Source organism: Taeniopygia guttata, chromosome 8, assembly GCF_048771995.1.
Source record: "Taeniopygia guttata chromosome 8, bTaeGut7.mat, whole genome shotgun sequence".
Classification (NCBI taxonomy): Eukaryota; Metazoa; Chordata; class Aves; order Passeriformes; family Estrildidae; genus Taeniopygia; species Taeniopygia guttata.
The window spans coordinates 20,129,142-20,145,673 of record NC_133033.1 but is presented as its reverse complement, the minus strand read 5'-3'; positions in this window follow the sequence as shown (position 1 = coordinate 20,145,673).

Here is a 16,532-nt window from a genome sequence, read left to right as displayed (position 1 = left end):
TTAAGAACCAGGCTTCAATAGGTTTCAAAGAGGTCTCTAAATTTTCTCATCTCCTTACATGAACAAGCTTTCTAGCACTTTGCTACTTGATTTTTGTGCATAAAGGTCTTCTAAAGAATAAAAAATAGAGGTTGTATTTTTAACAATAGTCACTTTTCTCAAGATCCTTTGTTTCACTGTTTTAATGCAGTCTATGCAGCACTGTTTATCTCTTGCAGCTGACTCTTACAGATAGGTTGCTGCAGACATGTGTAGATTATCTAAGCTTTTCCCTGCTAGCATTTTCATAAGCTTTTTATGTCACTGCAAAGTCTGACTTGGATTCAAATCTAGTAATTACCAGAGTCAAGAAAGCCATCAGCTAACTGTCAGTTTTACATATGTGTTTGCTGAGGCTCACTTTCAAAATGAAAACTGCATTCTTTCCCAGATATCGTGCTTGATAGTAATGTGCAGAGAAATAGATGCCCTGTTTAGAAATGAAGTAGCTCCAATGTCTGTCTTGCCTTTAGAGACCAACATGCACATGAAGATTCTTTAGGCAGACAGAAATACTTGAGTACGTGTCACTTCTTTTCACTGGGTAAATTAAAAAAAATGTAATTAATTATAATCGGAATACGATTTTCTTTTCTTAATAAAAAACCCGCATTTTTTCTTAAAATGCTTCTTAAACAAACACTAGCTCTGACCTTTGCCCAGTTTGCTGTTACCCAGCGTTCCACTTAATTCTGTTGCTTTGTAAAGTGTTTTCTCCCAGTTTGTACTTTAAATCAACTCATAGCATGTACTCTTGCTTATATCTGTAGCGCCTTTGCTGGCAATATTTGAGATGTTGTTTATTTTCTCCCCTTCTTTCCACTGAAAGATGACACCTATGAAAATCAGAGGTGATACCAACTTTGGCTTTTCATGGGTTGGCCGGATGTTGGGAGTGTGCAAAGGGAGGTAACAAACCAAATGGCCAAGCTGCCAGTTACCCTGTCCTTTGCTGCCAGCTGTGTCTCTGGGTTTCAGTATCCTGAGACACACTCCCCAACACCTACTTCATGTGCAAGCAGTGGATAAGTTTGCTGATATGACTTTCATATGGTAAGCATGTATCTTAAAATAGAATTTTGAATTTTATGAGAAATATATTAAAAGGTATTAATTACATATGGAATCAGCAACAGTGTTAAACCTAAATCTACCATAACGCAGAAGAGCCCACTTTCCTTGCTTTGGGTTTACTTGGCCATGGTCTGGAGGTAAAGTGATAATTGTGAGTCCATCTATTATTAGGGAGGGTAATATCATGTTCCCTTGAAATTATGTAACTTTCTTCTATAACTGCAATTATATTATATACAAACATTATTTCTGTCTATCATTTGCTCTCCTTCCTCCTGTGAATTCAGCATTTGAAGACTCTGAATCTACTCAAAAATATCCCAATGTAGATTAGACTTCTATTCCTTGTTATAATATTCAGCCATTGTTCTTCCTTTTGTTGGTTATGGTGGATTATGGGTTTTTTTGGTAGTGTGGAAGATTGCAGCTTACCTTCAGGCCACCAGTGAAATTGGATAACTTAATTAGCAATGAGTGCTTTTGGTCACTTTTTGGTCACTTGGATTATTCAGATCTTTTGCTTACTGTACAAGTGTAAACATAAAAGCTTTTAAACCTGACATTCCTACCAGAAAATGGTCTTGTTTAAGTAATATTTTCAATAACTGTAGATGATTCTTTTCTGTTCTGGTTTTTTTTTTTTTATTTTTGAAAGAGTTAAGACATAATCATGCAGGCAAACGCAGACTATGCTGGCATGTACATAAGGAACCCATTTACTGAGTCACTGTCATTTTAACAGCAGGGATGTTGACTCCCCGAGGTGTTTCTAAAGCATTTCAGGCTCACTGAGTCAGGACTAAATAACACCCAGCTGGGTAAGAACAAATACCTGTCAGATAATCCAGCTAATAGCTGGTTTAGTTATCAGTGCCCTTCTCTACCTGCTTCCTCTTTCCTGCCTTTCTAAATGTATGATGCATTTCCTACAGCATCTTGTTTAAAAGCTTCAATAACCCCATAATGGCAGCTGATGGAGACTTTTTATATGTTGATTCCTTTTTTCCTTGGTTTTGGAAAGATGGCAAAAGTTTGCATGATGACATCTTGATTAGAATGTCTCTTTTTTGTGTTCAGATGTATTTCAGCTGGGTTTTCTCCTCTTTGGAAGTGTTAGTCAGTGTTAGTAATTGCTTCTGGAATCCATGTAATCTTTCCTCAGTGAGAACAGAACTCTGCAGAGTTCTTCTGCGAGTGGGCTGGTTTCCTAAATGCAGCTTTACATTGCTACCTTTGAGGTCAGTGATCCAAAGGCTCCAAGGGAAAGCTGTAGACCATGAGCATCACCAGACTTCTAAGCCTGCATTTGTGATTTTAGTGACTGTGTCCTTGCCCTGGAAACTGGCCTAGAAGTTTATGCTCAGCTTCTTATGACAGTTGTTCCAATTATGTTTCCTTGTTTTGTAGATATAAAGGCAGCTCTAATTCTGGTACTTGCTAAGTCCTGAGTTAGTTTGTAATCTTCCTGCTGTCCTAGAATAGTTCTGTATAATGCATATTTCTATTTTAATTTACTATATTTTACATCCTGCTCTATCTGGGTGCAACATGGTACTGTCAGCTTTGACAGTTTGATATCAGTGTTGCTGTAAAGCTCATCATTCTTAGTTAATCCGATTGCTTAATTAGCTGAATGTTATTAACCTCGTAAATTCACACAGAGGTTTTTCAGTTAGAAGCTGCCCAGTGTAGTGTACTTTGGGAAACTGGCTTAACTGTTTTCAGTCTTTCTTATCAAAGCTTCATCTAGGCTGAAAATCTGTCGAGGTTCTGTCTGAGTCGAATGAACACAGTTAATGCTTGACTATTTCTCCTCTGTTGTGCTAACATGTGGCATGCAGTCCTTGATCTTGGTGTCTGGCTTGCAGTGCAGGAAGTGGCTTTGAGAAGACCACAGCAAATGCATGCAGGCACTGAAGGGAAGGAGCACCTTGCTGTCATCCCACAGAAATACTCTGGGAAATGAGAAGGTGGCATTAATGGACTCCAAGAGAATGATAAACCATATTGCTGTGCTGGCAGAGAGGAGATGGCAGTAGGGAGAGCTGACAGTGGGTGTAAGTTAAAAGGCATCACATGACACTTGACAGAGTGGCAGACATATGTTGTAGCTGATGGAAGCAGGGGGAGCAAAAGGAGTCAGGAATCCATTGTGTGTACATCATATGCTGTGATGCTGCCACTGAACACCTCGTGCACATTCTCTGTAACTTTTCTGTTGTAGCTTCTGTTCATGTCCCATCACAAGTGGTGCTTTTCCTTCCTTAGTGCCTTTCAGTCCTTCAGTCTCAACAAGTGCTCTGCAACCTGGCCTCTTCACAGCTCAGTTCAAATAGGAGTTGTGCTAATCCTGTTCTTCTGTAATGCTTGTTGGTTATATCTCAGCTCCTCAGAGGGTTTTGTGTGGGTTCTGTAGCTGGGTTCTCCTCCATATTTCTTCCTTTAAATACATTTCAGTAAGTGTTTTTTTGCAGTTGTGTTTTGCTTATTGAAATATCTCTTTGAATTTAAATCTTCCTGAGAGACTTATTCTGTAACAGCAATAATGCAGGAGAGAATAAATGTATCTCTGGTAAACTGAAATTTGATAGGCAATCCCTTGGGAAAATGTCTTATTAGTGCTTTTGGAATATAATTTTCTTTTACTGTGACAGAACTATGAACTTAGAATTGGAAACAGAAACAGAGTTTGTAGGACCTGGAAATTTCATTTCTTAAATCATACTTTGTCAAGGGAGCTTTCTGGGCAACAGTGTTGTGAGCAGCTGCAAGATGTTATTAATAAAAAGGGCCTAAAATAATTATTAACAAAAGAGCCTGCTGGAAATAAAGCTTATAGGGCAAGTAACTTTAATTTCCAGGATCATGGGCAGTCTAATTGGATAGTTTGGGCAAATCAGACCAATAGTTATGATCATCTGTATCTAATCTGCAGACACTGTGATGCTTTGGAGCTTGAATATTTTCCTCTGCTAGTATTAAATAAAAAGGATTCATCTTGTTGGGGGAGGTCCAGGATGCTGATTAGATGTCACAGGATGCTGTACTTCACTCTGCTCCAAGTCACATTCTAATAATATCAGCATTTTAGGAGCTATGAGCTTCAACATAATGGAATTTGGATGAAATATCTCTGACAATCTGACAGACAAGGTGACAGCTAATAAACACCTAATGCCAGGACAAGTCACCTGGCCTCTGCTGAGGCTGGCTGTGTGTGCATGTGAGCATTGACTCACATGTTGAGACTTTCTACTGATGCAAACATACTTGTATTGCTGTTGATATGAAAATAGGAGAGTTCAGGATGCAGAAGTGTGTATTTAGTGCAGTGTGTACTTAGCATGTGAATACCTTGAACTCTTTTCAGTGGTACAAACTGAAGATATCTTCACTCCAGGAAAGCTGCTAGTTAAAGACATTATGCACAAAATGAGAGATGAAGTTAATCTGGATCAAGGCTCTGGGCTTGTGTATTCACCATGCTAATGAGTCAGTAGTGCCTGGTCTGCAGTGGTGTAGAAACCCATGTAGATGGCTCTCATTTCACCCTCTATTACCATTAAACACAGAATAACTCTGAAAGCTTCAACATCTTATTGTACTTTTTGTAATCTTACATCAAAGCCTACTTCCAGCTGTGCTAAGTAGTACTTTGTTTTATATAGATATGAATCAGGTTTATTCATTGCCCTTATTCTCTATTCTTTCTTGACCTCCTGAAATTTTAGTCAGTAGCAGAATTATTTCTACATGCTGATAACACTGTCATTTTGCCATTGACTTTTTATTATTTTTACTAAAAAACCCAAAGACAATCCTTTGTACTAATTTTAATTTTAAAGCCTTGAAGTATTCCCACAGTTCTTTGCAGATAACTTGCAAAATGTTTATCTTGCAGAATGACTGCTTACAAAACCAAAACTAAGGGCTGAGTTTGGAGGTCAGTTTCTGCATGGAAACACAAGTGGGTTCACAGGAATTCTCCACAGCCCTGTTAAAGCTGTTCTGGGGGCACAGACACCAGGATGCAGATATTATTGAGATATTATGCTGGGTTTTTAGATTCACAAAAGAAGTGTAAGTGCCCAGATAGCACTGATGAACTGACTGTGCCTATATGCCTTTGATGAAGTGGTTGAGTTGTTGGCAGGTGTCTTGGAAGCTGATTCCAATGTAACTGAACATAAGCCTTCCTAGGCACTCCCTGTGTTCTGCAGTGTCCATTCAGGAGCTCAAATTAGTTCTAGTTCCTGGCCTGGATTCCCTGCAGATCTTCATAATTTTTAGGCTTTCTCATTTCAAAGCACTGATAAATTAGGCTTTTGATAAGATAGGACTTTTTTTTGTTTGCATTAGACACTGTGCTTTGATAATTGTTTTTGGAATTTTTTTCGTCTTTGCAATGGAAGGCCACTTGGTGTTGCTGCTGATGAGCTCTAAGAAGCAGCCAAGAATAATAAGTTTGGAGAATCCGCTTGCTAGCTCAGAGGCTGCAGGCATGTTGCCAGGCATATATAATCAGTGAAATATTTGGGTGTTTTTGAGTGTTTTCCCACTTACCAGAGAAGGCTGCACACAGCAGTCCTGCAGCTCGAGGCCCTGGGGGCTGCCCTGGGCTTGTGTTGGCTGGAGCTGGCTGGGGCTCATTCCCTGAGGCCTTTTGGGGCTGCTGTGGTACAGCCCTGGGGGCTGGAGGAGGCTTGTGGGGGCTTGCCTGGCTGTGCCTGGGATCCAGTGGGAAGGAAGCAGGGCATGGTAAGAAAATTTGTGAAAATGACCTTCACGTGGTTGAGATGGAGCAGGAAGAGCTGTTCCCCACTGGCTCCTCCTAAGGCCATTGGACATGGCCAGTTGGGATGGGGAATGCAGGAGTTGTCTGCATAACACCCATACCTGTGCAATCTTACTGAATGGTATGGATTACAGCACCATCTGAAAGTTGTTCGCTTTTACCCATAATAAGCTTTTGATTAACTTTAGCAACTCCTCTCTATTGAAGAATGTTGAGGAAATAAACTACTCATACTTTTGGTACAACAACCAGTTTAACTGCATTATTTCATCTGATTAATGACCTAATAATTTTCTAGTTTCTAAAGAGATGGTTCTTCCATGTTACTATTTTTTTACTTTTCTTTTGTGAAATAAGCCTGCTGTAGTTTAAATTTTCTCAAATATAGTGTATTGAAATCTAATAGCTATCAGAAGTTATCAGTTCTACATTGCCCTTTCAGGCTTTATTGTGAAATATGTTTGTGCAATACTGAACATTTCATCAGTCATTAAAATTTTTATAATTATAGAAATTTTAAAAAAATACTTTTTATTTTATATACTATCATGAAGGCATGCATTTGTGGGAGGAATTTTAGCATTTTGAACTAAATCTTTCTTAACCCCAAACCCCAAGTGAATTCTTGAAGGATTTAAAGATTTGGATTATCAGAATACAAAAGTATGAAAGACAGGGTGACAAATACTAAGGATAATAACAAAGAAGTGCCGTTTTAGCTTTTTAATTCATGTCTGTTTTTAGGTACTTTATACATGCTGCTGTGAAACAGATACTACTTACTGTATATTAATAAGCATATTTAAAGAAAGACTCAAGCAATTATTTTCCTATCTATTGAAACATTTAAAGGTGTGCCCATTTTTAACTATTCGCATAAGAATTTTAAGTGATCTGCTGTACTAGAAAATTACAAAGTAGGCAATACTCAAATACTCATGTATTCTTTCTGAGATGTTCAACACCTATTTGCAAATGCAGTTTGGCCAGAGCTCTGTCTTGGTGGAAAAATGTGGTCTAACGTGGGACTATTGCAGTGGGAAACTCTTGTTCAGTTCATGTATGAGTAAATTATGCAAACCAGATTTGTGAAGACAAGATATCGATGTTGGGCTTGTCATCTGAAAACAAATGAGCAGAAAACAAACAAGTGTTTTCTGATTAACTGTCTGCACTTCAGTATATGCTCTGTATTCCTTTGATTTGAAAAGCTTTGCAGTGACTGTGTTCTTACTCCCCAGTGAGTGGCAGGCCTCCTGGAGTTTATGTGTTTGTTACTGTTTATATTTTATTTCTATTTTAGTTTGGACAGTGCATGTCAGTCTTTCTGCATTAGTAATTCCACGGCTTTCTCTAAGAATGAGAATCAGCATCTAAAGAAAAGGGAGAGTGAGATTTAGTACCTCACATATGCATGCCCTTGTGCAGGCTGGGGAAATGGGCTGGAAGGAACCTGGTGGAGTTAGGAAAGAAGAGCAGAGTGCTGCAGCTGGGAAGGATGCCAGCTGCCAATCCCATGCCCCAGTGTGAGCTGGAGCTGTGACACTGGAGAGCAGCTCGGCACAAAAGGACCCAAGGGCACCAAGCTAACCATGTCTGTGGCATGCACTGGCTGCCAAGGTGGGCGGTGTCCTGGACTACATTATGCAAAGGATTGCCAGCAGGCCAGGAAAGGAGATCCTTTTCCTCTATCCAGCACTGGTGAGGCCACACCTGGAGCACTGCATCCAGTTCTGGGCTTTTCAGTACAAGAGAAAGATACTGGACATACTGGAGGGTCGAGGGAAGGGTCACAAAGATGCTGAAGGGACTGGAGCACTTCACATGTAAGGAAGGCTGATAAAAGCTGGCATTATTGACCCTAAAGGAGGGAAGGCTCAGGGGGATCTTATTAGTTTATATAAATACCTGTCAGGAGGCTGCAAATGCAAAGTGGTGCCTTGAAACAGGATTAGAGGAAATGGGTGCAAAATGAAATGTCTGGTTCCATCTGAACATTTGGAAGCACTTTTGTTCACTGGTGAAGGTGAGTGAACATTTGAGCAGGCTGCCCAGGAGAGTGTGCAGAGTGTCCATCCATGCAGATACTCCAAAGCCCCCCAGACAGAGCTATGGACAGCCTGCTCTAGGTGACTCTGGGCAGGGTGATTTGACCTCATGACCTCCACAGGATCCTTTCCAACCTCATGGGGCCATGAGATGATGATATGTGAGCCTGATATCAAGACTGTTGCAGAATAAAGGGTAGGCAGAGTTTTCTACTCTTATTTAATTTCTTGAAATAGGTAACAGTTTTGCTAAATGTTCTAATCAAATGTTATTTGGCATTCAAATTAAAAGTTGGTGATAAATTTCTGTAAGTATTATTAATGCTCAGCATGTGTATTCTGTTATGCTTCTGACTGTATAACATATTTTAGCTTTTAAACATGCTTTATGTGCTGCAGAAACATGACTTTCTTGCATGAGTTTGCTCTTGTCTGAGCCTCCAGATGATAACAATGATTCCAAGTCCCTCAGGGGCAGTTATGCAAGTCTTATTAGCTGTGAGCAGTAATAAATACTCTTAATGCATGCGACCAGCTGGAATTCTGAAAAAAAAAAAAAAAATCATTCAGGGTATTCCTGCCTTGGAATGATAAGAGTGATTAAAATTCCTTTATATATGTTTCAGATTTAGTTTAAATAATTTGATAATATGTTAGTCACAGCACTAGGAGTTCTCCACAGAATGGAGGACCCTTAAAAAATATTTGGACTTTTGCTCTGAGGTGGAAGCTGTTGTGATTACACTGCTATCAGGAGTGCAGCTGGCAGGAGTAGTTAACACGAGCTCTAATAGAGGATATTTGCTGCAGCAGCACCTTCTTCTCTAGACTGTGCACGTTGTGTTTCCAGTCACCTTCAGTTCCGGGATGCCCTCTCTGACAGTTTAACTTGAAACAACTCAGAATTAGTCTAATGGAACTTAGAAACTGCAGGAGACAACATTTATAAACAAACTGCAGGAAAGAGCTTTAGGAGCCAAACTCTGTAAGGAGCTTGAACACATGAGGGAATCCCTATGTTACTTCTTCCAGCTGTCCTTTGTGTGTCAAGAACTACACCGAGTCTTTCTTAATTTATGTATATTTCTTAGAAAGAAAGACATAAAGGGGAGAATATGGTAGTAGTTTCAAGGCTCATCAGCTTTCCAGCTGTTTGGAAGAGCCGTGGAAGTAGTTTGCAAAAAACTGTGTGGAGCAGGGAGTAGTAGGTTTCAAGCTGCAAGTGTCTTCAATTTTAATAATACAAAGCAAACCTGAAAGTCCCCTTTAGTTGCTATTTTGCTATTTTTTAGTTGCAGTGAATACATTGCTATTTCAATGTATTCGCCCTCAGGATGTATTAAGTCAAGGCAAGATTTTAGAACATTGAGCAAAATTGTTGCACTTGAGCATTTATTTTCTCAAAAGGTTTCTGCTGGTTTTGACTTAAATTTTGGTGGTAAAGAGTGCATTATTAGAGCTTCACATTATGCCTAATTAAATATTTATGTTAAAGTTAGAGTTTATGTGCCTGCATAGAAGTAACAATTGAAAGCAGTCTTTCTCTGGCTTAGTCAGTACATGCCTACCAAGGGAGCATCCATGGGGAAGAAGGGGAGTTGCAGTTTCATCCACTAAGTAGGACTTTTTCCTCTATCACTTGATGGTAGAACTAAAAGGGATAAAGGACAGGATTTTTGCCATTCGTGTAGGCTTATATTGTCCTTAGCAGGGTCCCAGGAAGGAGAGTGGAATAAGAAAATGTGTAAAGTTCCAACATGGGAGATGTTCCCCCAGCTCTGCCTAGGGACAGCTGAGAGTGTCAAACCTTTAATCCTAGGTGATGTGGGAAAGGAGAGCATAGCATCAGAGGATTAGCTGATGCTAGCAAGTTTTTTGAATAATTTATTTGTATTAGTAATGAGATTTTTTAATATGCATATTGGCAAGGAGGTTGCTTCAAGTCCTGTAATGAGGCTGCAGTTTGGACTATTTGACTGAAAAAACACTGTTGAAGTACCAGCATGTTCCTGGATCTATTTAAAGAATGCATTTTCTGTTGCAAGGTTCTGAGTAACGAAGTGCAAAAGACGTGACAACATACTGAGGAGAGTTATTCCTGACCTGCACTGAGTGAAGCTCAGTAGTTATGACTAACTCTTGCAGCATTTTCAAAGGTATGTGGAATAGCTACTCCATACAAGAAAGGTCACCCTTCCCTGCCTTCATATGTATTTTTAATTTTTTATAGTTATTTTCCATTCAGATTGGAAAATAAAAGCTGTTATGCCATTTGTTTTTAATTATTGTAAAAACAAAAAAAAATACTGTGAGCAATTTCTAAGGAAAATAATTTGCAGCAGTTGACGTATTTTGTGTCAATGAGCACTTTTAATGTTATTAGAAATGGTTAGTTTATCTTGACAGTGGTAACATACTCAGTAGGAATATGTACCACTGCCAAGTAACAAATGCATTGCTTTGCCACGTTGCCAACTTTTAATTTCAAGCTTTCAGTGGGAACTAATCCCCGCTTTCCCAGTAGTGCAACCAAAGAAAAGTTATGAACATCTGTGTGAAATATCTAATGTGAAGATGCTTAGGTCCTGATGCAGTATGACATCAAAATATGTGCCTGCAGGATTGCAAAGCAACAATCACTTTGTTAAATTATGCTAATGTGATGTATTAAACTTTCATGAGCTGGTGTTTAGCTAAACACATAGCACGATTAAAAAATACTTGGAAACTAAGCAGTCAAGTACTGCATTAGTATCAGCTGGACAACTTGCAAGCTCTGTCCTTTACTAACAGAATGCTGAGAGAGACTTGAAAAGTTTGTGAAGCTCATTATTACAAAAATGGATTGAAATTCTGTCAGTCCTTATTTCCTCTCCCTGTTCTCGTCTGAGCAGCACCTTCCAGTCATGGCTTCCAGTGTAGTTTGCAAATGACAGCAGAACAGCAGCAGCAATCTCTTAAACTGCTTTAACCTTTACAGCAGTGTGTTTGATTGGAGAAGGCAACCATTCCATTTCTCTGTTGCTCACAGAATATTAAGATTGCAGACAGAAGAAACAAAAGGAATGGCCAACAACTAGAATTTGAAAATTTTGAAAAGGTCAATATAGCATGGTTTAGAACTGTAAGTCTGTATGCTTTCTTCTCAGCAGGTGACAAGTGACCAAATACCTATAAACTATATATATACATTTTTAAATATCAATACAAAAAGTGCCTCAGCAGTCAGCTTAAGTAGCACTGTTTGTTAGCTTTTCAGTTGTTGATACCCAGAAGTTATTAAATTTAATAAAGTCATTTTGATTTCTTTATTGCTGTAGGGTTTACTGCCACTTCATTCTCTTTGCACATGCATGTTTTTATATAGCAAATGTGGTATTGAAGCAAACATTTTAGGATTGCTTTTAAGAGTATCCATGGAGTTTCATTCAGCATAGACTTATACCTTCTGTTTTACAAAGCATTAATTCTCAGAACAGCAAATCACCAGCAGGCTGCTTCCCCAGCCAGATACAGGGCTTCAGTTAGACAAGTTGACCCATACGAAATAAGCACTCAGTGCGCACGTTCAAATGAGAAATGTATTAGAGGGGAAAAAAAATCAAGAGCAAATTCTCATAAAATTGATGGACACTGAAACTGCTCTGAAGATATCCCTCTGTAGCAGGTGTCAGCTGTATCTGATGGATACCTAATACCTCACAGGCTCTGGAGTCTCTCTAGATGATGTGCCTGGCTACTGACCTGTTTATTAAGATCTCAATGCTTTTGCTTTGTTATCCAAGATAAGTCTCTTGCAACAGTGAAATATTTCCTTTTCTGTGCATGGTGGTCTGTGAAAACAATTTACTTCCTTCACTGGGGCAGTTATCTTTTTGTTTAGACATGATGCTCTTTCCTCCAAGTGAAAGCTGTCCTGGAACTATATGCATTTATTTTCTAATGGATTAAAGTGTGACCCCACCAGAGTTTAGCACTTGAAACTTTGAAGTCTTATGTTAAAGTTTGTCTTCCAGCTTTGTGTTTTCCACAGACAGAAAAAGATGTCTTCAGGAGGCAGTTTGTTGCATTTCCTTGGGGTTGCCCTCTCCCTTCACTGGCATGGAGGTGGGGCTAAAGCAGGAGCAATGCACTTCCTGGACTGTTTGGGATGATCATAATCGTATGAGAGTAGTTTCTGTAATGTAGTATGAAGATGGGAAAGTAGGAAATCAAGGAAGGTGGTGTTACAGACACCTTAAAGCTAATAGGCATAGAACATGTTTGTAGACCCTTAATTTGTATTGTTCTAGATTCTTTCAAACCTAGTAGCCTGAAACAATTGTGAATTAGTGACTGTTACTCCTTTAGAGTTCCATCTCTGAGAGAACAGAAAGAATGACATACCATAATTAGTTCCATGCCACTTAATCAGTTTACAGCAGAGCATATAGTGGGAAAGAGTTTATTGCTCCCTTCCAGTTAGCAAAGCAGTCCTCTGACAATGTGAAGGTCTCTGATGCATAAAGAATTAATACATTCTTCTCAATGAACTGTATCCAACCCTGCTAAACTGCTGACTTTATTTTGGATGCGTGACCTTTTACCTTCTTCAGCGTCTGCTCACTTCTGTGTGGAGATGAAACAAGAACAAAGCCCTAATAAGAGAAGGTCATTACATGCAGATGGTCTTCTATTTAAATACAAACATCTGAGCCAATAACCAGGAAAAACCTTGTTGTCAGGGAAGAGGTTACCTTGGCAACAAGGTCACCCGGCAGGGCCCTCGGTGCAGAGTGATGGGGCAGCACGTGGTGGCAGAGCCTCCAAGATGATGAAGGAGCAGGAGGTCAATCCCTCACACTTCTCTCTGCCTTCGCTCAGCTCAAGGTGAGCTACTCCAGGAGTTTCATAAACCCGGTTTTCTGAATACAAATGGTCTGTGTGAGTTGTCAAGGGCATGGGAGGACTTTACACTCCAGAAATTATCATTGAAGACTTTTTTTTTAAGAGGGAAAGACTATTTTTGAAACTCATTGGTGGCTACTTGCTCATAGCACTGAACTGTATGCTCCGTGAGAAGGATCACAGACTTTAGGTGTGGACAGGGGAGACACAGGATGCAGCCCAGAGTGCAGGACAGCTGAACTGACAGTGGCTCCAGCTCATGGCTGTTGGTGCTAGACAGGTGTCCAGGATTGTGTCTGGCAATCCTAAGATGAGTTGAAGCATGGGCATTTGACAGTGAGCTCGTGTCAGGCCAGCAGTGTGCTCAATCAATTTATCAAATTTCTCCAGAGCTTAGGAAGCCAGAGGAAACCTTGAAAGCTCTTGAGGTTGCTCAGGTGCTCAGTGTGCTGGGAGGGTTCTAAGACAAAGAAATGCAAAGACTGTGGAGAAGTTGCTGAGCACAGCTGGCAGACTGAGCGATTCCTCATCCTTACAGGATGAGTAAGAGAGATGGAGATAGAGGATACGGAGGCTGGAGTGGGGTGTTTAAAGCTGCATGGGCAAAAAAAACTTAAAGGAAAGATTCTATTTCAGGAACAAAGGAGTGGTTTGTAAACAACAATTTGCACTATTCCAGCTTGCTCCTTTTTTTTCATACTGTGAGAAAAATTAAATAGGGATACTAATAGACAACCTACTTGAAGCAGATAAATCAATTCAGGACTGTAATTAACAGGTAGATCTTAATCACTCCTTATAGTTCTCTTTTCCCTGTTTGTGTTTTCTTTACCAAGCCATTAGTTTTTGTCTGTTGCTGTTTGATTGCTGGAACCTGTAAGAAATTCACTGCCTTCCTCAAGGCACTTGGTGCAGGTTATTCAGTGAGGTAGACTCATTGTGTCGTCTCTTTGTAATTAGCATGCCTGCTAACCATGTCTGCAGTCTAAACTGCTCAGTTGGAAGCTAATGAGACGGTGTAGTGGTATTATTCTGTATTCAGTGCTCAAGTCTGGGTCTGTTTTTCAGTCAAAGTATTGCCAGCTCTTTCTATTTGGAAGGCAACATTCTGCAAAAGTGTAAATGACACCACCTCCTCTCTCTCATCCTGCAAGACTGCATGTCTAACTGCAGTGACGAGAGAACCGAACTTGTGACTTTGTTAGTGAGGAAATGATGTTCTTGATACTTTTCTCAGTCCTCCTCACCCATCACCTCAGGCAAAACTAACCTACTCCTCCATGATCCGATCCTGTTGTTAAATGAAGACACAGCAGAAAGACACGGTGATGATAACAGAAGAAGCAAACACTCTTTAGGTACTGTTAAATTATTCTATGCTGCTCTTAATTTTTAAGGTTTATTTCCCTTTTGTGCTGGAATTAGTGATGTAGCTAAAAAAAACCCCACCTCCTGAGATCTACTTATTCTTAACTGCTGTAATGAATATTTCTTTTTCAAGGAAGGTAATGGTCATGATTGCAGAGACCTCAAACTCTCTATTTTCACCCCTGTGCTTTTACTTTTGCTACATTTTTGGGGAATAAAGGAATTATATCACAAAATTGATGTTGGTTACTGTTCACTGAGGAGAGTTTAAACCATTCATGCCAAAAATGTTTGTATTTTCTTATTTCTTTCATTTGTTTGCTGAAAAAAGTAGCTGAGTATTCATCTGCACTTGGTATATGTGCAAAGTGGATAGAAGTTCAAGTTACTGTATGTGTAGGACTGGGTAGTTTGGGAAACTAGAAATCATTGAAGACTACTGTGAGAGTCACAAAGAAAAAGTGAATGTGAATACTGGAAGCTCTAGAAGGGAAATTATTACTAAGGATGTAGGAGTTTAGGCTCAAGTGGTTAGAGCTTTTCTTCTGAGTTTTCATCCCATCTTTCCATCTCCTATGTTTGTACATGCTAATCAAGGCATAGGGCATAATCCAAGATCTCAAACACATCTGTCCTGTCATTTGTTCATCCTGAGAATTCAAGGAACACTGGTAAGCAAGGCAGCAGCAAGAACTATCCAAATGTGACAGCTGATTTTGTCTAAGTAGTGTCTTCAGCCTCAGTTTGTGTGGAGGAAAGGCTCATGAATTGAAGAACTCAATCTGAAAAAGGGTAAGCTGTGACTGCAATTGCAGCAGCAGGTGTCCTACAATTAAAGACAATTCTTAAATGTAGTTCTTAAAAATGTAGAAATAGTCCTCTCTTTCTCCAAATGAGCTGCCACTGTTATCCCAGTTATAAAGATGGTAGTCTCTTAAATGGCATTTAACAAAACTATTAAAGCAAGAGAATAAGATTAAAATTTATTGCTAAAATACTAATTGATATTTTGTAAAGCTGCAACTTCCCTGCATAAGCACTTTTGTCAGATTCTAATTAAATACGTAGACATTCTTTTGCAAATTTAATTTAATAACTTAACAACATCTATTGCTTCTCTAGTTTTCAGTAATTGCTTGACTGTGTTCTCGAATATACTATTCATCCAGAGTACATAACTTTCTGATAATTGATTGCTATGCCCTGTGCAGCCAGACTAAACAGAACATGGCATCAGGGTTTGTCTAAGTGTCCCAATAGTACCACTCACATAAAGGTTGACAGGAAAATCTGATTGTGGAGCTGCCACCCCAGCCACAGGCACCACCAGGCAGGCTGCCTGGTGAGAAATATAAAATTACAATAACCAATTTCCAAATAGGGCAAGGAAGAGTAATATCCTTTCAGTTACAGGTATTTAGAGGCCTGAAATCTCTGACTGTAGCACGCTTTTCTCTGATGCCACTTATGTAGGACCCATCTTGGAGTGCTGATGATCTTCCCACCCCCATTACTGGCTGTAACTGGGGCTTGGATCATCTCTGCTTGCCTTGTGAGCCCAGGAAATCCCAGGGGCAGCCAGCTCCCAGCTTGTGCCTTGTCTGCCAGTGCTGGTGAGCCTGTGCTGACGCTGTGTGTGTGCCACAGTGCTGCTTTTCTGCAGAGCTCTGCGGTCAGTGTTTCTGAGCTCGCTCTGGGGCTTGCACAGGGGTGTTGGCTGGGGCACTGGGCTCCAGGCACTCACATTAGTTGCCTGTGGCAGTGGTATTTTTTTTAGGAACCCAGCTTTGCTGTAGGTATATTTGTGTCTATATGAACAAATAGCATGAGGGAGGGCTAAGAGCAATGTGAAGAAAAGAGCAAATATAGTTTTGGGTTTTTTTTTGAGGTAATGCTATCAAAATGAACATATTTTGTTCTAATGCATTGGAAAAATAAAAATAAACATTGCCATGTAAAAGAATTTATAACTTTTTCCCTTTTGCATGCCTATCTCAGAGCATCTAAATAGGTGGAGAAATTGAAATAAAGGCCCCAGTGCAGAATGTCTTAGCTAAATAAATAAATCTAAGCATTAATTTAAGTAAAAGTTGTGAGAACTGAATAAATGTCCACATTTATTGTGAATTAGGATTTCTGCATATAGAATTTTTTGCTAGTTTTAAAATTATACAATTATGGCCTAATATAGTAAATTAAGAATATTTTAAAGAATTGTACCAAAAACTTGTAATAATGATATATAGTAGCTGAAGAGGGATCTTAATATTTAGCCTTTCTAAACATCGTTGTGCTGTGTCTTAAGGAGTTGGGTTTTTTTT